The 22456-nt window shown below is 45.6% G+C and overlaps 1 protein-coding gene across 3 annotated transcripts in view; it reads right to left on the reverse strand.

The window, feature by feature from the left end:
• The window catches only part of IL1RAPL2 (interleukin 1 receptor accessory protein like 2), a 1414847-nt gene that overhangs the window by 1321200 nt on the left and 71191 nt on the right, over nt 1–22456 (reverse strand). Inside the window, exon 2 of one of the 3 annotated variants that reach the window (XM_073543631.1) lies at nt 21644–21959. The exons of the other annotated variants lie outside the window; for them this stretch is intronic. The gene's annotated coding sequence lies outside the window, so the exon portion shown is untranslated. The remainder of the gene's footprint in view (nt 1–21643; nt 21960–22456) is intronic. 3 annotated transcript variants of the gene reach the window in all.

A 22456-nucleotide genomic window follows, 5' to 3' on the forward strand; every position in this document is an offset into this window, starting at 1 on the left:
GTTTTGTAGTCCGTCCACGCTTGCAAGTGCATGGTGGTTAAATGTCTAAGCACGCAACTGGTATTCAAATTTCAGAGATTTTTCCCTCGGCTAAAGGTCCTTCCGCACTTCTTACAGATAACCTTTGCCTCATCAATAGGATTTTGGTCAAAAAAGTGCCACACTGCAATCTTCCTTCTATGGTATAAATTTTCAAGGCTTGCACGCTGTGCTAATTTGACTGTCTGGGCAAGCTATCCTGCACCTCTTTTTGTTATTTTACCATGTTTTTGGACAGCTACGGGCCTGCCAGATAACCGCTGCTGCGATGTCATTGCCTGCTGCGGATCCTTGTCCTTCTCTGAGCTATTGCCAGCCGCACCCTCTTCCCCCAATTGATGCCAATCCGGGTCAACAACTGGGTCATCCATCACCTCCTCTTCAATTTCAGCTGCACCTTCCTCTGTGTCACCGTGTAAGGTGGTATAGTATGCGGGAAGGGGCACCTGAGTTTCATCAGGGTCAGATTCTGGCTCAGTAGACTGCGAGGGCAATGTAGTGCTCTGGGTCAATGTACCAGCAGAATCATCTAGCAGTGGCTGTGCATCAGTGCACTCCATGTCAAATTCATCTTGGACTGGGGAATTCAGAATTTGACTTGGTAACCCAGGCATGGTATGTGAAAAGAGCTCCATGGAGTAATCAGAAGTGTGGCCTGCCGCATCCTTCACTTTTGGTGGGGGTGAAGGACACAAGGAAAGGTGTTGTTCCTGACCAGAAGCCTGTACTGACGACTCGGTGTTTGCTTTTTTGGACACTTCAGAAGAGGAGGCGATAGAACTGGAGGCCGTTTCTGCAACATAAGCCAAAACCTATTCCTGATGCTCCGGCTTTAAAAGCGGTTTACCTACTCCCAGAAAAGGGATTCTTCCAGGCCTTCTTAGCCAGACAATGATGCAGGATCAACACCTCCTGCCTTAGCTGCTGTTGTGCTTTTGGAATAACCAGCAGATGCACAACCGCCACCATCAGTACCAGCTACCCCCCTGCCCACATCCGTGGCCTCTTCCACCATACTTCCTTATGTTTGGGAAAATGTACCAAAAATACCAGTACTATGGTACTGTATGAGGAGCATACAGCTGTATAAAGTGTTGGGGAAAATGTAAATCTCCTTTTATATATTCCCTTAGTCACACCCAGATGCTCTCCCAGTATGTATTGGACCGTAATCCAAACAGCAGATATACGGTACTGTATCAGAAATGGACAGATGTATAAAGTGTTGGGGAAAATGTAAATCGCCTTTTATATATTCCCTTAGTCACTCCCAGACGCTCTTCCAGTATGTATTTGACCGTAATCCAAACAGCAGATATACGGTACTGTATCAGAAGCGGACAGCTGAATATGGTGTAGGAGAAATTTTACATCTTCGTATATTTATTTCCAGAGTCACATGCACACGCTGTCTCAGTATGGATTTGACCGTAATCCAAACAGCAGATATACGGTACTGTATCATAAGCGGACAGCTGAATACGGTGTAGGGAAATTTTAAATCCCCGTATATTTATTTCCCGAGTCACACGCAGACGCTGTCTCAGTATGGATTTGACCGTAATCCAAACAGTAGATATACAGTACTGTATCAGAAGCGGACAGATGAATACGGTGTAGGGGAAAATTTAAATCTCCTTATATTTCCGGAGGCACACACACACACGCTGTCTCTATATGGATTTGACCGTCATCCAAACAGCAGATATTCGGTACTGTATTAGAAGCGGACAGCTGAATACAGTATAGGGGAAATTTTAAATCTCCATATATTTATTTCTGGAGGCACACACAGATAGTCAGCATGTATTTGTCCGTGATACCAACCAGAACACGGTAGTGTGTGATGAGCGTACAGCTCTACACGGTGTGGGAAAAAATGAATGCTCGATAACTGTGCAGAAAAAAAGAATAAAAGTATGAGTGCTGTGTAAAAAGCAGTCTGCACAGCAGTGTGCACAGAGCAATGCAGCTATCAGGCAGTCTAATAACCAGCGCTGCTGCACACAATAAAATCCTCCCCTGTCACTGCACACTAACTGTACAGCACAATTGCTATCAGCAGAAGCACAGATTCTTTTTTCTTTCCTGCCTATCACTCTCCCTATTGAAAAACAGCGGCTACAACCTCTCCCTATGCTAAGATCGGCAGAAGTAAAATGGCAGTCGGCAGTCAGGGCTTTTATAGCTACTGTGACAACACAAAAAGCAAGCCAATCACTGCAATGCCCTTCTCTAAGATGGTGGTGGCCGCTGTCCATGTCATCGTGTTGCCCACAGTGTGCGTCTTTGCTCATTGGCTGAGAAAAAGCATCTGTAAGCATTATGAGAAGCGCAACTTTGGCACTCGGGCCGACCTCACGCTATGGTCTAGTTTCGCTCGGCGAAACCCGACTTTGGTGAAAGTCGGCGACTTTTGAATCTCACTGACCTGTTTTGCTCAACTCTAGTTGTGAGTGGTTGCCTCATCGGTATTTCTGCACCTGTGTTGCCGCCACCTTAACAACATGGGTCATCCTGTATGGAGGCCTGGGCAGGTAAGCATCTCTTCCCTTTTGCTAGTATTTTTTTTAATTTTTGGAGGATGTCTAAATCCCCATCTGTGCTATATTTTTTCATTGCAGGGTTCCTCAACTCCAGTCCTCAAGGCCCACCAACAGATCATGTTTTCAGGATTTCCTTAGTATTGCCTAGGTGATAATTGCATAACCTGTAGAATACAAGGGAAATCCTGAAAACATGACCTGTTGGTGGGCCTTGCGGACTGGAGTTGGGGAACCCGGGTTTAGTGGACAGGCTACACCACTACTTTTCTTTAGCAGACGCACAGTAGTATGCCTTGCCGATGATGCCCTGAATGAGCATGTACTCGAGTGGATGGCAAGTGCAGCTTCCAGTGGCCTCTCCTCCTCTTCCTCCACCAATCCTACTGCGCAAAAATGCGGACCAGCGGACCTCAACCACCATCAGCCACCACATCAATTGCATCTGCTGCTTCTTCCTCTCCTCGGTTACTGTGCCAACTATTGAGATGCAGGTTTTTGCCGCAGAACCTCGGGTTCTTTACCAACTCCAGTTATGCAAAAAGCCCGGCGTCAGCTGTAACGGAAGTGGACATGCCTGATGTTTTTGACCGATCTCAGAAAACGACCACACCACAAGTTTCTCAATCCACTGTAACATCTCCGTCAGCACCTCTCTCACGGTCCAGCAGTTTATCCGGTGCACCGCACTCCTCCCTTTCTCAGCACTGAAGCCAGCCCACGGTTCCAAAGTTGTGGTCACATAAAAGATTATTTCCTCCTATGCATGACAAAGCTAAGAGGTTGAACTCCACCATCTCTAATGTGTTGGCCACGGAAATGCTGCCTTTCCGCCTGGTAGATACAGATGTTTTCCAAAAGCGAATTGCCGGCACAGTCCACCAGTACCAATTACCCAGTAGCCATTACTTTTCTAAGAATGCTGTGCCTGCACTACACCAGCATGTCGCAGACATCACCCATTCCTTGACTAAATCTGCCAGGGTGCATTTCATCACAGACACTTGGTCAAGTAAGCATGGCCGAGGGCGTTACATCTTGCTGACTGGACACTGGGTGACTCTGGTGGCTGTGGGGACAGGAGCTGCTCCACAAGTCTTAGAATCTTCAAGTCTTGCAGGACAAATCTCTACATTTAACACGTCCTCCACTGCTTCTGCCTTCTCTATCTCCTCTAGGGCCTCCACCTGCACCTTCAACCTCCGTTTTAACGAGACACATGTACCATCAGTGCAAAGTGAATCCCCACCACCTCCATTCTGTGCAGCCAGAGCTCGCCGCAATCAGGCAGTCTTAAAATTGATATGCCTTGGAGATCACAGTCATACAGCTCAAGAGTTGTGGACAGCTCTCCAGGCTAAGTTTGATCAATGGCTGTCTCTGTTGAACCTGCATCCAGGGAAGGCTGTGTCCGATAACTGTACGAACCTGGTGTTGGCCCTCACACACACGTGTCTTGCATGGCTCACATCCTCAACCTAATGGTACAACATTTTCTCCTCCACTATCCTGGCCTGGGTAAGCTGCTCCAGAAAGCACGTATGCTGTGTGCTCATTTCTGCCATTCGCACCCCTCTGGTCATTGACTTGCATCGATACAGAGATCTTTGTCAATGCCAGTTAACAGGTTGATATGCGATTGCTGACATGGTGGAATTCCATTTTGCACATGTTGCAGTGACTGTGGCAGCAACGAGCCCTGATGCACACCTCCTGAGGACGACAATACAAAACGTGCGTTGGGGTGGCGGGGAAGCACCTCCAGACCACACAGCCACACATTGGATCTTTGCTTAGACCCTTACCACACTAGGTAAACTATTTCTTTCCCACTTGTTAATGATTATAACATTGCATGCAGCGCTTGAAATATAGCATACTTTGGCATATACTGTGAAAATATACAGTACATTGAGGCACTTGTACCCCCTTCTGTTTATGCCGATGTCTTAAAAATAGACCTTGAGTACACTAATATAAGTTTGGGTTTTTCCTTTAATCAGTATATAGCGCCTATTGTCAGGAAAATGGGATTGCATTCAATATGGTCCTCTACAGACATTTATGCTGTAAACAATACAAATGTGTTTTTTTCTTGTAGTTCTTCCCTCACACAAGAGGTATCTTGTTAATACGATTTCTTAATTGAGTTCATCTGTTTTAATAAAATTCGTTAATAAAATATTGTAATTTTTAAACTAACACAATTGAGCAAGTGGTTATCTTTGTATGCCCTGGAGAGTGCTTCATTTTAGGTCATACTGATTGATTTATCTGATGTGTTTATGAAACCATAACTTTTGGACTTTGTATCTCTTTGATGATCTTACGTTATAGTGACTGTGGCAGCAGCAACGAACCCTGATGCAGTATGTAATGTCGTATAGCCTGGGCCAACCAGTATGAACGTGGTGCATATCATGTGTACAGAGTGGGCACATATTAAGGACCTCTGCACCCTTCTGCACAGTTTCAAAATAGCAACTAAGATGGTTAGCACTGACAACGACATCATCAGCATCACTATTCCAAACAATTATATGATGGCGCAGACTTTGAATAGCCTGCGGGAGGAGATGGTGGTCCCAAAATTGTCACTAAGTTCAAGACTGTTGCTACACAGGCAGGTGCCAAGGGAGGGTGGATTACTACGATCGAGGGGGACTGGTGATAACAGACAAACTTATTGAAGGTGCAAGATTGGGGGAACAAATGGAGGAAGAAGAGGTGATGGGCAAGCAACTGTCAAGATGAAGAGGATAATCCTCCCCTGTTGTTTGTGGTTGGTGGGAGGGGACGGAGGAAACAAGCCTCATTGTTAGCCAGCTACCAATACAGCATGGGCTTAGATCTCATGGTAGAGCCAGACATACAAGTGCCTTCTTGCTGCACTATCTGCAACATGATCCCCGTATTTTACGATTAGGAATAATGTTGACTGCTGGGTTGCCACTCGAATAGATCAAGGAGCTGGACCTCTCTGACCTTTCCCGATGCCTGAGCACTGCAGTACTCTGCCTCAACAGGGCAGAGCAGTACGCCTGCGTAGGAGCAGTGATGGGAAGCAAAGAAGAGGACATCATTGTTAGAAAATGAGAGGCGCCGGACCGGACCGAGACACCCATCAGACCAAAACCAGACCCGGACTGGCCCCCCGGTGAGTATAATATAACTCGTTTTTCTTCTTTCAGGTTACATCGGGGGATTATCTACAGCATTACAGAATGCTGTAGATAACCCCCTGATGGCGGTGTCGGCAGCTGATAGTCGAAAAAATAGGTGACAGATTCTCTTTAATGTGTTTTGGCAGCATTTGGGGCCGTTATAAGGTGTTGTGCATGCGTTTGTTTTTGCCTCCCATTGACCTGATAGGCGTTCGAATATGTTGTATTGCAAATTCGGCAATCATGATCTGAACCGAACATTGAAATATTTGCTCATCTCTGCACAGGATATCAATATGCTACAACTCCACATTATAGTAACGGGTATCGGTAAGGACTTCGGTCTATAGATGCACATAAAACAAGACATATAGTTAGGTCCATATATATTTGGACAGAGACAACATTTTTCAAATTTTGGTTCTAGACATTACCACAATGAATATTAAACAAAACAATTCAGATGCAGTTGAAGTTCAGACTTTCAGCTTTCATTTGAGGGTATCCACATTAAAATTGGATGAAGGGTTTAGGAGTTTCAGCTCCATAAAGGTACTGTCACACTTAGCGATGTACCAGCGATCCCGACCAGCGATATGACGCGGTCAGGATCGCTGGTACATCGCTAAGTGGTCGCTAGTGAGCTGCCACATAGGCAGATCTCACTAGCGACATCGCTGGGGACAGGGGTCGCTACTTACCTGTCACACCAGGCGATCCTGCGTCCTCCCGCCCGGCTCCACGCGTCGCTCGTCCTCACAGCAGGAAGCGGCGCAGGAAGCTGACGACGAGAAACAGTCCTGAACGTTCTCGCGCGATCAGCGATAACCAGGGGGGAAGCCGGTCGTAGGTAAGTATCAGACACAGCGATATCGCTAGCAATATCGCTATAACGTCACTAGTTATAGCGATATTGCTAGCGATATCTCTTAGTGTGACATGCCCTTAACATGTGCCACCCTGTTTTTAAAGGGACCAAAAGTAATTGGACAGATTAAATAATTGTACATAAAATGTTCATTTCTAGTACTTGGTTGAAAACCCTTTGTTTGCAATGACTGCCTGAAGTCTTGAACTCATGGACATCACCAGACGCTGTGTTTCCTCCTTTTTGATGCTTTGCCAGGCCTTCACAGCAGTGGTTTTCAGTTGCTGTTTGTTTGTGGGCCTTTCTGTCTGAAGTTTAGTCTTTAACAAGTGAAATGCATGCTCAATTGGGTTGAGATCAGGTGACTGACTTGGCCATTCAAGAATATTCCACTTCTTTGCTTTAATAAACTCCTGGGTTGCTTTGGCTTTATGTTTTGGGTCATTGTCCATCTGTAGTATGAAATGACGACCAATCAGTTTGGCTGGATATGAGCACACAGTATGGCTCTTAATATCTCAGAATTCATTCGGCTGCTTCTGTCCTGTGTCACATCATCAACAATAACTTAGCTATTCACCGATAACGGTGTTTCCCGGAACCCATGACAGCACCACGGAAAGAGGGGATCAGCCCTTCAGGGACAGGAACCTACAGATAAAAAGGGCGGTACCTCTCCTCCGCCTTCAGTTGGTTACAGAGCATCAGAGGGTCTCCAGGTTAGTTAGACAACAGAAATATATACAGCATTATAATATTGCTTATTTATCAGAAACACCGTGCCTAAACGGAAACACTCTACGAACAGTAAAACGTGCTCACCACACTCGTGAAGGGTAGGGGAATAAGCGGGTGCTGTCATGGGTTCTAACGAAGCTATGCGCTCTCACTCATGACAGCACCACGGAGAGAATTACAGAGATTGGTAGCTTAGGGAGGGACCACCGCCTGAAGGACCCTTCTCCCGAAGGTCAGGTCAGACGTAGAGGCTAGATCTAATCTATAGTGCCTGAAAAAGGTCGAAGCGGATGACCAGGTGGCCGCCTTACAGATTTTTTCTATTGATACCGCAGATCTTTCAGCCCATGAGGTCACTATCGCTCTTGTGGAATGGGCTCTCAACCCTTCTGGGATGGTATTTCCACTGGATGAATATGCCAGGGCAATCGCATCGCTAATCCATCTTGCCAGAGTACTCTTAGATGCTTTGAGTCCCTTCCAAGGTCCCTGGAAACACACAAAGAGAGAGCCTTCCTTCCTATATTTTTTGGTGGCCTCTAGATATTGTACTAGGCACCTCTTCACATCTAAGGCGTGAAATTTTTCTTCCCCCTTATTTTTAGGATTTTGGGCAGAAGGAAGGAAGGACTCCCTCTTGGGACCTATGAAAATGTGATGACACTTTTGGTAGATAGGCAGAGTCAGGTTTTAAAATGACTATCCTCTAGAATTTTTGTGAAAGGTGGCCCTGCTGATAAAGCTTGAATATCGCTCACCCTGTGAGCTGATGTTAGTGCCACCAGAAGCACCGTTTTAAATGACAGGGTTCTAAGAGATGCCGAGTGAATGGGTTCGAATGGAGGGCCTGTCAGTGTGGACAGTACAAGATTCAGGTCCCATGACGGAATCCTTTGACTAGCTAATGGCCTGGATCTGTTTGCAGCCTTAATAAATCGTGCCACCCAAGGGTTATCCGCCACATCATGGTTATTAAGAGCACCTAGAGCGGCTACTTGGACCTTTAATGTGTTAACCGCTAGACCCTGTTCTAGGTCCCTTTGTAGAAATTCTAGGATCTCATCGATCTGAACCCCGTCCTGAACCTTTACCCCAGAAGTGGATAAGAATTTTTTCCATGTTCTTCCATATGCTCTCATCGTAACCGGTTTTCTACTTTTTTGCAATGTAGTTATCAGGTTCTCTGAAAATCCTCTGACCCTCATCAGCGCCCTCTCAAATTCCATGCTGTTAAGTGGAGGTTCCCTGTCTGAGGGTGTAACCACTGGGCCCTGCGATAGCAGGTCCGGGAGATCCGGTAGGATCCATGGGTCGGTTACCGAGAGCATTCTTAGCCAGGAGAACCAGGTTCTTTTGGGCCAGAAGGGGGCTATTAATATCATTCTTGCCCCGTGCTCCCTGAATTTTCTTAGCACTGCCGTGATAAGTATGATCAGGGGAAAAGCGTATGTTAGACTCTGCGTCCATGGAAGCATAAATGAGTCCAGAGCTAGAGGATTCCCCCTGGGGTCTAGGGAGCAGAACGTTTCCACTTTTTGTTTCTGAAGTCGTCAAACAGATATATGTCCGGGGCCCCCCACCTTTTTTACAATCTGCTGAAAAACGGACCGCTTTAGGACCCATTCCCCTTGCCGTAATTGGGTGCGGCTCAGGAAGTCTGCCCTTTGGTTCTCCGTGCCTCGGATGTGTAGTGCTGACAGGGATAGCAGGTTTGTCTCTGCTAGTTTGAGGACTCTGGAAGTTGTGTCCATTAGGGCCCAGGACCTGGTTCCCCCCTGATGATTTATATAGGCCACCGTGACTTGATTGTCCGAAAATATGCGGACATGATGATTCTGAAGCAGGGGTAGGAAGTGTGTTAACGCGTAGCCCACTGCAAAGAGCTCTTTCTGGTTTGTGGAGGCTTCAAGTTCTTGACCTCCTCACGCACCCTGAGCCACCTTGTTGTTCATGTGTGCTCCCCATCCCGTGGGACTGGCGTCCATGGTAACTATGTGTGTTATTTTTGTTACCCAGGGGAACCCTTTGGAAAGATTTGGAAAGATTGTCTTGGTTTCCCCACCAGGCTAGGGAATGAATAGTCTTTGAATGTAGGGTAATATGACCCTCTAGGTGTCCCCCTACAGCTGACTGGTTGGCTAATACGTCCCACTGGAGCTCTCTCGTGTGTAACTGAGCCCATTGGACTGCTGGCAAGCAGGCGGATAGAGAACCCAGCAGTGACATAGCTGTCCTTAACGTCATGGAGGGATTTTGGATTGCTCTTGTTATAATTTGAGTGATTTTCTCTTTCTTGCGGTCTGGGAGGCAGCACTCTTGAATGTTTGAGTCCAGTGTTAGACCCAAGAATTCCTGTACTCTGCTGGGCTCCAATCTTGATTTTTTCAGATTTAGGAGCCAGCCTAGGCCTTGTAGAGTGTCCATAACCCTGTCCCTCTGTTCCCAGCATTTACGGGCCGAGCTGCTTGCTTATAAAATATCATCCAGATACGGGACTATTATTATGTCTTGCTCCCTTATATGGGCCATCATTTTCGCTACTATTTTGGTTAACACCCGTGGGGCTACAGATATTCCGAACAGCAAGGCTTTGTACTGGAATTCTTTTACCTTGCCCTTTATTGAGACAGCTAACCTGAGATATTTTCTGGAGTTTTTGTGAACGCGGACATGATAATAGGCATCGCTGAGATCTAATACCGTCATGAAGCAGTTCGGGAACAGGATTTTGGTGGTGGATCTGATCAACTCCAATTTGAAGCTAAGATTCCTCGTATCTGTTTAATTTCTTTAAATTTATGATCATCCGGAAAGTGCCATCTGGTTAGGTCACCAGGAAAAGAGGGGAGTAGAACCCTCTGCCCATTTCCTGCAGGGGAACCTCCTGGAGGACTCCTTTTTTTACCAGGTTTAGGACCTCATTTTCTAGGGCTTCCTGCTCCTGCGTACTGGATCTTAGCGGAGTTATTATGTACTTTTGAGGTGGGAGAGAGAGAAAGTCTATTTTTAGGCCCTCCTGGATTAGGTTTATTATCCACGGGTTGTTTGAGATTTTCTTCCAGGCTGGAAGGAAAAGGATTAGCCTTCCCTCCCACCCTGGGCAAACTGTCACTTAGAGGGCTTTTTGTCTCAGGACGAGTTACCAAAGAGGAACCCTCTATCTTTCCTTCTGTCATCCCACTTTTGTTTCCTCGGTGGTCTCCTCTGAAAAAACTTTCTATTCCAAAAGCTGCAGGCCCCAAATTTGGGAATCCTTTCTTCTTGACCCCTTTTATCAGGATGTCATCTAATGTCTCCCCAAAAAGGAATTTCCCTTCACAGGGGATTGAACACCATTTCATTTTTGTCTGTGGGTCCCCTGGACAACTTTTGAGCCATAGTGTTCTTCGGGCTGCATTTGAGAGCGCTGCTGCTTTGGACGATAATCGGACTGAATCAGCCGATGAGTCCGCTAAGAAGGCAGCCACTCCCATTATTACTGGGATAGAATCTAGGATCTTATCCCTTGGCGTCCCTTCCCTTAGTTGCTTATCAAGTTGGTCCACCCATACCATTAGGGCTCTTGAGGTACATGTCGCCGCTATGGCTAGTCTGAGATTACTTCCTGCTGACTCCCATGCCCCTTTAAGGAAAGTATCTGCCTTTTTATCTAGGGGATCCCTGAGGGTGCCCATGTCCTCAAAGGGGAGAGCAAATTTTTTTGAGGCCTTTGCGATGGCTACTTCGAGCTTCGGGGGCCTTATCCCAAGACGTGGATGCCTCTTCCTCAAAGGGATATTTTCTTTTAAGGGAAGGGACAGTGGTGTTTTTTCTGTCTGGTTTGTCCCATTCTTTTTTGATTAGCCCCTGAACATTTTCATTTAGCGGGAACACTCTCCGCTTTTTCTGGCCTAGTCCCCCCGAACATTATGTCCTGGACTGTTTTATCAGGCCTAGGGTCCTATACCCCCATGGTAGACCTTACAGTTTCACTAGTTTGTCTACCTCTTCTAGGGGAAAACAGTGACGCCCCCCCCCCCCGTTTCCTCGTCTGAGGATGAGGAGCCGGATTCCGAGGTTTTAGAGGTGATTTCTCCCGACGTCGAAGAATCCGACTGGGAAGTCACTATCGTATCTTTCTTTTTTGTTTTGTCCCTGTGCTTAAGGGATATAAGGGCACTCTGAACCTCCGATTTGATCACGGCTCTTAGGTCAGAGGCGAAATCCGGGCTTTCCTGACAGAGGACTTCTTTTGTACAAGATTCACAGTTTTTTCTCCCAAGATATAGGTAGGGGTCTAGTACAAGTGGGGCAGTCCCTGTTCTTTTTCCCCTTCTTTCCCTAATAAGGGAAAGGAATTCTATTACAATGGTGAACATTCACAAAGATCACTCACCCAAAAGTACACAGCTGCATGTACCGATTCGGGAGATAGAGTCAGGTCCTGTACAGGCTGACCTCCCGGTGGCAATTTGCTCCTTGCAGCTGACGTGCTGCGCTGCGTGGAGTTACTGCTGGAAGAACACATTGCTTCTGTTCTGTTCCTTTTGGCGATGATGGTGATGGTGGTGCTGCTGCTGCTTAAGCTGCTGCCTGGCTTGCTGTTCCTGGTCACTATCCCCCATTGTTCAGGACCGCTTCCAGCCAGGAGTGTTTCCAGCCCCACCATTTTAAATTTCCCGGCGTGTGACGTCACTGCTTCCATCCTGCACCGCGTCTGCCGGGGAGAGAGCTCCAGCGCATGCACCGGTTCCCGGGACCCAGAAGCCAGTTTCTCTTTCCAGGGCAGCGGCAATTTTGGTACACCTCTGTACCATGGCGCTGCCCGCATGTTCTCCGGGTCCCCGCGAGCCCTGACCTCCTTTCCGAAGCAGCGGCTCCGACTTCTCGCCCCTGCTCACCTGGCAGCCCGCATCGGCCCCAGAGGTGGCGGCTTTGGGCACCGCACCCGCCCTGACAGGGGCCTCCCCACTGCCATCTTTCAGACAGGTCGGCCCCGGATCCGGACTCCAGGAACACGCAGGTAACGCTGTCCTGTGGGTCACCCGTCAGGGACAGGAACCCAACTGAAGGCGGAGGAGAGGTACATCCCTTTTTATCTGTGGGTTCCTGTCCCTGAAGGGCGGATCCCCTCTCTCCATGGTGCTGTCATGGGTGAGAGAGAAACACTAGTGACCCAGCGCCACTGGCAGCCATGCATGCCCAAGCCATCACACTGCCTCCGCCATGTTTTACAGATGTGGTATGCTTTGGATCATGAGCTTTACCATGCCTTCACCATACTTTTCTCTTTCCATCATTCTGGTAGAGGTTGATCTTGGTTTCATCTGTCCAAAGAATGTTCTTCCAGAACTGTGATAGCTTTTTTAGATGTTTTTTAGCAAAGTCCAATCTAGCCTTTTGATTCTTGATGCTTATGAGTGGCTTGCACCATGCAGTGAACCCTCTGTATTTACTTTCATGCAGTCTTCTCTTTATGGTAGATTTGGATATTGATACGCCTGCCTCCTGGAGAGTGTTGTTCACTTGGTTGGCTGTTGTGAAGGGGTTTCTCTTCACCATGGAGATTATTCTGCGATCATCCACCACTGTTGTCTTCCGTAGGTGCCAAGGACTTTTTGCATTGATAAGTTCACCAGTGCTTTCTTTCTTTCTCAGGATGTACCAAACTGTAGATTTTGCCACTCCTAATGTTCTAGCAATTTCTCGGATGTTTTTTTTCTGTTTTTGCAGCTTAAGGATGGCTTGTTTCACCTGCATGGAGAGCGCCTTTGACCGAATGTTTCCTTCAAAGCAAAACCTTCCAAATGCAAGCACCACACCTCAAATCAACTCGAGGCCTTTTATCTGCTTAACTGAAAATGACATAATGAAGGGATTGCCCACACCTGTCCATGAAATAGCCTTGGAGTCAATTGTCCAATCACTTTTGGTCCCTTTAAAAACAGGGTGGCACATGTTAAGGAGCTGAAACTCCTAAACCCTTCATCCCATTTTAATGTGAATACACTCAAATGAAAGCTCAAAGTCTGAACTTCAATTGCATCTGAATTGTTTTGCTTAAAATTCATTGTGGTAATGTCTAGAACCAAAATTAGAAAAATGTTGTCTGTCCAAATATATATGGGCCTAACTGTATGGTGCCTACTATAAAAAGACATGTATAGTAAGGTAAGAGGGTCAGAGATCATGAAAAATGTATAGGTCTCTAACAACTATATTAAATATACTATTCATTATTAGATCTCCCAACATGGAGTAGGTGGCAGTGTATATGCTGTGAGGCAGTGAGGGGAATCATGTGCGAGGGTCGATATGTGTCTCCCAGGATGCAGACGGAGTCCTATTAAACCCACAGGAGTGTCTTGTGTTGACAGCAGGAAACCTGTGAGTCACAAGACAAAATGAAAGAAAGAATTGGGTCCAAGTAGTGACTCAGTCAGATTTGTAGGACACATGTTAAGGGCTTTTATTTTTAGAGTGATGTGCAAGTTTTGTAGTGGGGTGAATCCCTCTCTCCATTCCGGGTTTTGCAAGTGGCTCTATGGCCATGATTCCATTTAAATCTGTCAGTTTTGCCTAGGCTGTGTCAGTATTGGAGTTTGCAAGCTGCAGATCAGGTGGCTCTGTGCGCACAGGTCTTTGATGAGCTATCACAGAGCCAGGGACTTCCAGGTGGTTGACACACCCAAAAGACATGGCGGTGACATTGTTCACGGCAATGGGTTTTGAGTTCTGGACTATGTCTGTGGAAACCCTGCCGCAATCTGGAGGACATCACTACTAAGTGTGAGTTCTGAAAATAAAGACACCATTTATGTTGAACTTTCTGTGGTCCCTGCCTATCTGTCGCATTGCACGAACCCCGCTGCACTACAATGTAAATTAAAAATTGCAGGTGGCAAAAATCAGTCCTATGCAGTAAAGTGCAAAAGGAAGGCCACATGCAAAAATTATGAGGGAGGAAATGGATGAATCATTGAAGGGCCATCTTACTCATGGTACCCCGTGTGGAAATGAACAACAGATGGAAGCCACAACCTGCGTGTTTCACGTGGGCTTCCTCGGGAAAAGGGGAATTTACATATTAAAAACTTACTGCAAAAACACTTTTTTAAACAGGTTTGTGTCATCCAGGATAAAAGGGCTTGTTTATTTATTAAAAAAATCGTGCAAATGCTGGTGGGTTAGAGGGCATCAGAGACCTTGTCAGGTTCTCTTTAAACTCTTCCGGCAGACAAGTGTCTACAGCTTCATGGCTTTGAAGGAAACATCCCAGAAAAATCGAGAACAAGGAATCATTGAACTGCACTGGATAAATTCTGCCAACAGATGTTTTCAGATGGGTATGAAAATGTAAGAAAAGAAGAGAGGTGTTCTCTTGTACAATGAGAAATAATCTTTATATATTCAGAATATTCATGCTTTGACTTCAGGCAGTCATCCAATAATGAAATGAGAGCACCTGGCACCGATAACAAAACCATTTATGGTACCCAAATTTATAACATTGATTCACCAGAGTATTCGATATTTATGCCAGCCAGGGAACATCTGGTGCAAATACAAACGTCACCCTCCATTCAGAATATGTGACCCTCTTTAATTCACATTTATATGTAGGAGACATCAGACCTCAGGGCCCATGTGTTCTGCATGCAAGATGTTTCAGTCATTTTTGTTATTCCACAACACCATGGAGAGGCCAGAGTGACTGTGACAAGATGCATTACTGGAAACAGCTTTTCGAAAGTTTTCACTTAATCCAACAAGTTAGCTATCCTCATGCAATGGTAGGCAAAAAGTAAAAAATGAAAATGTAAAATTCTTTGGCGAATAGAGGCAAGGAAGAAATCAAAATAATGCTTGGCATGTTATATTAAAGCAGAGTAAAAACAAATACATCCCACACACTTTAAGTGGACAACCCTTTAAGTAAAAGACAGCACTAGAATATGATGAGTAGTCTCAAGTGGGCCATGGCTCTGAAACAATAATAAATCCTTAAAGGGTGGTTCAAAACCAAGTTTTAATTTTTATCCTAAATGTCTACTTTAATTTATCAATCTTAACACTTTTCTAATATACTTCAATTAAATATTCATTACTAGTGATGAGCGAGTATACTTGTTGCTCGGATTTTCCAGAGCATGCTCGGGTGACTGTTTGTCGATGCAGCTGCATGATTTATGGCTGCTAGCCAGCCTGAATACATTTGTGGAATTCCTAAAAAAACAGGCAATCCCCACATGTATTCAGGCTGGCTAGCAGCCATAAATCATGTGTCTGCATCGACAAACACTAAATCTCCGAGAACGCCAAAATACTCGGAGATCACCCGAGCACCAAGTATACCAGCTCATCACTATTCACTACTAGAGATGAGCGAGTACACTCGGGTAGTCTCTGAGTATTTTGGTGTGCTCTGAGATTTAGTTTTCGTCGCCTCAGCTACTTGATTTACGACTGATAGACAGTTTGAATACGTGTGTGGAATGCCTGTTTGTTAGGGAATTCCCATATGTATTCAGCCTGTCTACAAGTCGCAAATCATGCAGCTGAGACGAGGAAAACTAATTCTACGAGCATGCCAAAATATTCGGAGATCACCCGAGCATGCTAGGGGAGACCCGAGCAACGATGCTACTCGCCAATCACTATTCACTACCTTTCTCCGCCTACTCTGTTTTGTTTTTTTTTTTAAAGCTTCTGTTCTGATGACATTTCATTTGAGAATCCCCAATACACTACGGCTGCTGTTGTCCCCACAAAGACATAAAATTTTGTCAGTGACACTCATTTCAGGGCAGGGGGAGCGTCATTCCTCCAGCCTATCGATACGCACGTGACTTAATCGTGGGACACTGATGGGATCTACCGATGGACCCCTGTGCCTGTCATTACGAATCTCCTGTGAAAGTCAGTCTCTGGCTAGTGTTCATAGTAGATCATGATTTTTGCTGACACATTGCTTTATATAGCACATTGGAAAGTCCTTAAGACTTATCAGATCCTAAAACAGATTCCTCGGGGCAGACCAGCTATTACAACTAAAAAAAAAAAAATGAAAAAAATCTTAATATTTAATAATGGAAGTACATAATTTCTACTAATTTCATACATTTGGAGGGGTCAAGTGTCATTCTGTGATAGTATTGCTGCTAACGTCCCTTTATAGCTGCTGGTGGTGCTGCCATTCAGACCTCCTTGGTGACTACTTGGTTTACTCTACTTCATCTATCCTCTTTTCTTTGTCTGTTTTTTGTGTGTGTTATTCTGTGGTTATGTCTGTTAGTTATTGCACTCCTTGCAAAACAAACTCTTATTTAGTATCTACATATAAAGACATGGCTTACACCTAATAGATTGCCTTGTGGGACAGTTAACACCTATGTGTAAGAGCCTTAAAATGTAACCAAGTAAACACAAATCTTACACTTCTATATAAAAATTCATGAAGTTGTCCAACTTTAGAAATACAAATAGGACTGGGGGACAATTCCTGTTTTATCCATTTCTAAAGAGACATATCCTAAAAAGATAATTATACATCATGCGCCGTTTTCTCTGACAGAGAAATGAACAGTTTTGGTTACACCTATGCATGTTTTCTGTATTTCACTCTCAAAATTAAAACAGTGAGAAATAAATACCTCATTTTGTATATGAAGGACCATTTTGTGAATTTTGATATAAACCATATGTTCAACTTTGAACACTATATTACATGTAAACAAAAAACAAACATTCTACAGTACATACAGAGCTCAAAGATAAATAAAAAAAAAATCCAGAATGAAAAATTGACAATCCTTCAAAAAGTACATTGCAAGAGGAAACCTACGTGATGTGACAGTCCTGGAAAAAGTCTCCAACGGACACCCAAGTAAGGTTACAATGTACTCATTAAAACGATTTCCTGACCTTTGAAACAAAATTAAAACAGTAAATTCTATATAAAAAAATAAAAAGTAAAACCTATTCCAGAAAAAAAGCTAACAATGAATAGTGAACATATACATTTAGATTTAAAATTGACTTGCTGTTCATATGTTCAATCTTTCCAAATTCTTTTAACTGACTCAGGTTTCCAAAGACAAAGTAGCTTAGAGAAGTGAGCAGACCATACTCTGGGTGGCTTTTGCTTCGAAGCCATTCACATGTTTATACGTACAAGTAAAAAAAAAATTGCAACACGAGAAAGAAAAGTCACAGAGTTATGAAAATTACATTGCAGTTACAATGTTGAGGAGTGTGTAGGTGCTGAACGTCATCTGTTTGTGTGTGAAAATTTGTAGTGAACTTAGATGATCTGGCAGTCTCTGTGAAGTGACCATGGGATAGACAGAAGTTAGACTGTGTGTTAAAGTGAACCTGTCAGCTGTTTTTGCCCCTATAAGATGAGGCCACTGCCTTTCAGGGCTTATCTTCAGTATTCTATAATGCTGTAGATAAGCCTCCGGTCCGACCTGAAAGATATGAAAAATAAGTTTTATCATACTCACCCGGGGGGTCCGGCCCGATGGGTGTCGTAGGTCCGAGTCCGGCGTCTCCCATCTTCTTGCGATGCCGCCCTCTTGCTGCTTCATCGCTCCCCAGCACTGCGTTCCTGCACAGGCATACTTCTCTGCCCTATTGAGGGCAGAGTAAAATACTGCAGTGTGCAGGCGCTGGGCCTCTCTGACTTTTCCCATCGCCTGCGCACGGCAGTAGGGCAGATAGGTATGCCTGTGCAGGAGTGCGATGCCGGGGAGTGATGAAGCAAGTAGGAGGTTGACAGTGCAAGAAGATGGGAGGCACCTGACCCAAACCTGCGACTCCCATCGGATCAGACCGCATCGGACAGCCCCCCAGGTGAGTATAATAAAACTTATTTTTCTTATCTTTCAGGTCGGACCAAGGGTTTATCTTCAGCATTATATAGAATGTTGTAGATAAGCCCTGAAAGGCAGTGGCCACATCTTATATTGGCCAAAACTGCTGACAGGTTCCCTTTTAGAGTGTCCTGACTAAGTTCCTTAAAGCTGTGTAAACTTACCCTTACCCTGACTCTTGGGATCAGTTACTTGGTCTGTGTGATAGCAATACAGGAATAAGGACAGCATTGCTAACACTGACCTACAAAAAAATGAAAACTAAAGGCGGTGTACTTTAAGATGGTTTAAGTTTTGGTTTTGAATGCTGCTCACAGAATGTGGGCAAGTTTGGGAGTTAGCTTCTTTTTTTTTTTTTACTTAAATGCATGTATTTTGGGATAAAAACTACTTTATTGAGATTTATTAAAACTGTTGCACTATTTGTCTAAAAAGGCTGAACTAGATGTGAGCCCAATGATATCGCATCAGGAGGGCAGTGTGTGTGTGGTATGTGTTCCGCCGCTGCCTGCCCACCCACTTCCATGCAGTCACAGCCGGCAGCCAGAAAGAAAGACGGTGGTTTGCGGCCTGTACTGCAGATGGGGTGCACTGCCACCAGAGGGCGCCCGAACCCCATCTCCAGCACAGGCCGCTGTCTTTCCTGCTGGCTGTGACTGCACGGAGGTGGGCAGGCAGGCAGCAGAGGGATCTGGCGCATGTAGTCAGGTGGCGGCAGGTCCAGCATGTGTGTCCCGGCAGTGTCCCGCTGGTGGTACTGTGGAAGGGCCTGGTACCACCAGCAGGTGCCATATTGGAATAACCTGTCTGCCTCTGGTGGTGGCGATACCTTATTAGGGTTCATTGGTTCCCTGCTCTTGCTAGCAATCTCAGAACCCTTACCCCACAGCTCCAAAAACAGACAGAAATCCCAGCCTATAATTATAGGATGTAACAAGTCCCAAACGACACCAACTTCATGGGACTCGGTGCCATACGCCATTTCAATGTTCACCCTGGCCATAGGGTAGTCTTTTGCATCGCCATGTATGCACCGAACACCGACCTTTTTACCCGGGAGCAGGTTGAGAGGAAAAGTGGCCTGTACAAGGGTCACCAAGCTCCCGGATTCTAGCAGCACCATTACTGGTAGACAGTTCACCTTCACAGGACATGCTTGAGGCCCCTCATTAGGTGGAGAGTTCACACTGCAGGCTGGGTACGCATAGTACGAACTACGGCGTCCTATGCTGCAGTCCATCTGCTCGGTGGTCAGGGGACAACGGGCAGCCATATGTCCTGGCTCATGGCATCTCCAACAAACAATATCACCTGTTATGATTGAGTCACCGAGGAGGAAAAAACAAAACACAAGCTCAACCCAGAAAATCAGAGAGGTTGGAAACTAGCAGATTGCAGACCCCTAATCCTATCACTCAACTAGCAGTAGCCGTGGAGTGTTCCTACGGTGATCCTAGACACCTCATCACAGCCGGAGATCTACTTAAGCCTAAAGAGAGAAAAGGGAAAAACTGACTGCCCCAGAGCAGACCCCAAAGCAATAGGCAGCTCCAAACATATAATGACGGTGAAGCAAGATGAAAACACTAACACAGATAGAAAGATAGGTTGAGCAAACGATGGGGCCCAAGCTAACTAAAAAGGACAGGATAGAAAAGCTGCTGTCTGCAATCCGAGAAAACCCTGCTAAAAATATTACCAACACAACTGATAAGCAAAAAGGACCCTGAAGTCACTAGACTTCAAACCCTATGTCAGCACTCCGAATATTCTGGAAGCAGAGCAAAAGAGCACACTGATCAAGGAAAAAGAATCCAGCACACCCCCGGCCGGGGATGGCTGAATTCCAAAAAACAAGGTAAACAAAACCAAAACTAATAAGTTCAATAGCAGAGCAAAAACTTATCTTTGGGAAGCAGGAATCAGACTGGTCTCCAAGAATCCAGCAGAGAAATCACCAGCGACTCAGAAGGGTGTCGGCTGCCTTATATCCAGTCAGAAGTTCCCATTACCCAGTCACCATCCACCTGATCAGGTGTTTGGTAATCAGCCTCACTACCTTCCTTCACCAGAAGAGGGAGATCCTCGGACACAAAAGATGAATGAACAGATGAGCTCACAACAATCACCCGTGGGGACCTTGGGCACCGCCTCCCCTGCCCCTTTTGACCTTGGATGCCCCACCCTTTTTGGGACTCCACCTCCTGCTGGAACCCCCAATATGGGATGGGCTGCTTCCCCAAGGAGCCTTCCATCCCCTGATATCTCTCGACCAGTCCATCGGCATTCTGGGGATCACCCTGGGCAACCCAAGCCTCGGCAGGGAATGGACAAACCGATCCATCACCACTCGCTCTACCATCTGTGCAGGAGTAGAAGACTCTGGCTGCAGCCATTTCTGGACCAGGTGCAACAGGTCGAACATTTGGGAGTGAGGCGGTTTGTCCCGGTGATAGGCCCAGCGGTGAACTCGCTGTACCCTGACAGTCATTGTCACCCCCAAACATGCGAGAATCTTGGCTTTTAGTTTGGGATACTCCTTGGTGTCTTGCAAAGTTAAGTCATAGTATGCCTTCTGGGGCTCCCCCGTCAGGTATGGGGCCAGTACCTCTGCCCACTGCTCTCGCTGAAGTTTTTCCCTCTCTGCCACCCTCTCAAACACTGTCAGGAAGGCCTCAACATCATCCTCAGGGGTAATTTTCTCCAATGCGCGTCTTACCACCTTCCTGACATTGGTGCCATCCGCCAGACCTGGGATTGGGGCGCTCATCCTGCCCTGGATGGCGGTTGCCAGAAGCTGCATCTGCTACCGTTACTCCTGCTGGCTCTGTTGCCATTGCTCCTGCTGGCTCTGCTGTAACAGCAGCCTGTTGGTCTCCTGTTGCTGTGACTGCACTTGGACCAGGTGTTTCAGCAGATCCTCCATTTTTTCAGGCAATGCTTGCTGGCTTGCTGCAAACTTGACCCAGGACACCCAGGACATGCAGTAAGTGTCTCACGCCTCTGCTGGGAAAGCTACCCGCATTCTCCACCAATTGTAGGATTGTACTTGCTCAGGTGCAACGGGAGTTAATCAGGAGGCACGTTCCTTTTAAAGTTCATATTGAAGTTTTAAGGTTCATAGGGTTTATTGCGGTATAACCCATAAAGCAGCACAATACAAAAGAAATAGCCTTTAGCTCAGGCAAAATAAACTACAAATGTACATTACTTCAGGTTCAGTCCTGGAGCCCCCAGCACACACAGGAGGCTTATCCCTCCCCACATACAGCTCTCTGTTTCAGGAGTAGTCTACATTATAAAGGTATAGTCACACCCACGAACCCAGCTGCTGACTAGTCATGTGATTGTGACCTCACCACAGGTCCTTGCAAAACATTAGAAATATAATGATATCCATTAGGGCTTATGTGTACTAAAGAAACACTCTGGGCTTACCTTACAGAGACAAGCCATCTCTGAGACACATACCTCCCATCGACTATACGCCCCTTAGCCACGCCACAATATCCTTTAAAGGTTAAGTTGTAACGATGGGGTTTTTTTCTTCATTTTTGGCACTGCATATTCTCACAGCATCCAAATTGCAGCATTTTTACAATTGCAGTAAATTTAGTGGAATTTCTAGAAGTTTCATGTCCACATGCTTTTTTTTTGTGCATGCCTTTGAAATCCGAAACATCATTTTCTCTTGTGGTTTTGATGCGTTTTAGGTGTGAATTTGTCCTAAACAATTACATTAGATGTGGAAAATCTGCAATTATAAAACACAAATGAGTTTTTAGCGCACCTAAGTTGTAAAAAGGCACTGAAAATTAAACTGTGTTCCAAATTATTATGCAAAAAGAGTTTAGGAGTGATAAGGTTAGAATCTTTTTGTTTGTCATTTAAACTCATTGATGGTGAGGTGTGTCAGGGCTCTTTATATCACTGAAAGCAATTGCAGATACCTGTGCAAATTAGTTTGGCAGGTGTGTCCAAATAAAGGAAAGACTACTTAAGAAGGCTGCTCCACATTATTAAGCAGCCTACATTTTTTGCCAAAATGGGAAAGAAAAAGGATGTGTCGGCTACTGAGAAGCAACAAATTGTGGAGTATTTAGGTCAAGGCATGACTACAATCAACATTGCCAAGACACTTCATCGTGACCATCGCACAAGAAGTATGTAGCTGATTCCCAGCACACACGTGTGCGTGCTGATAAGGAAAAATTGAGGACGCTTTCCAACAGGCAATTGCGTCAGGTTAAA

The sequence above is a fragment of the Dendrobates tinctorius genome, unplaced genomic scaffold (genome assembly GCF_039654945.1).
Source record: "Dendrobates tinctorius isolate UK_male_01 unplaced genomic scaffold, ASM3965494v1 ptg000133l, whole genome shotgun sequence".
Classification (NCBI taxonomy): Eukaryota; Metazoa; Chordata; class Amphibia; order Anura; family Dendrobatidae; genus Dendrobates; species Dendrobates tinctorius.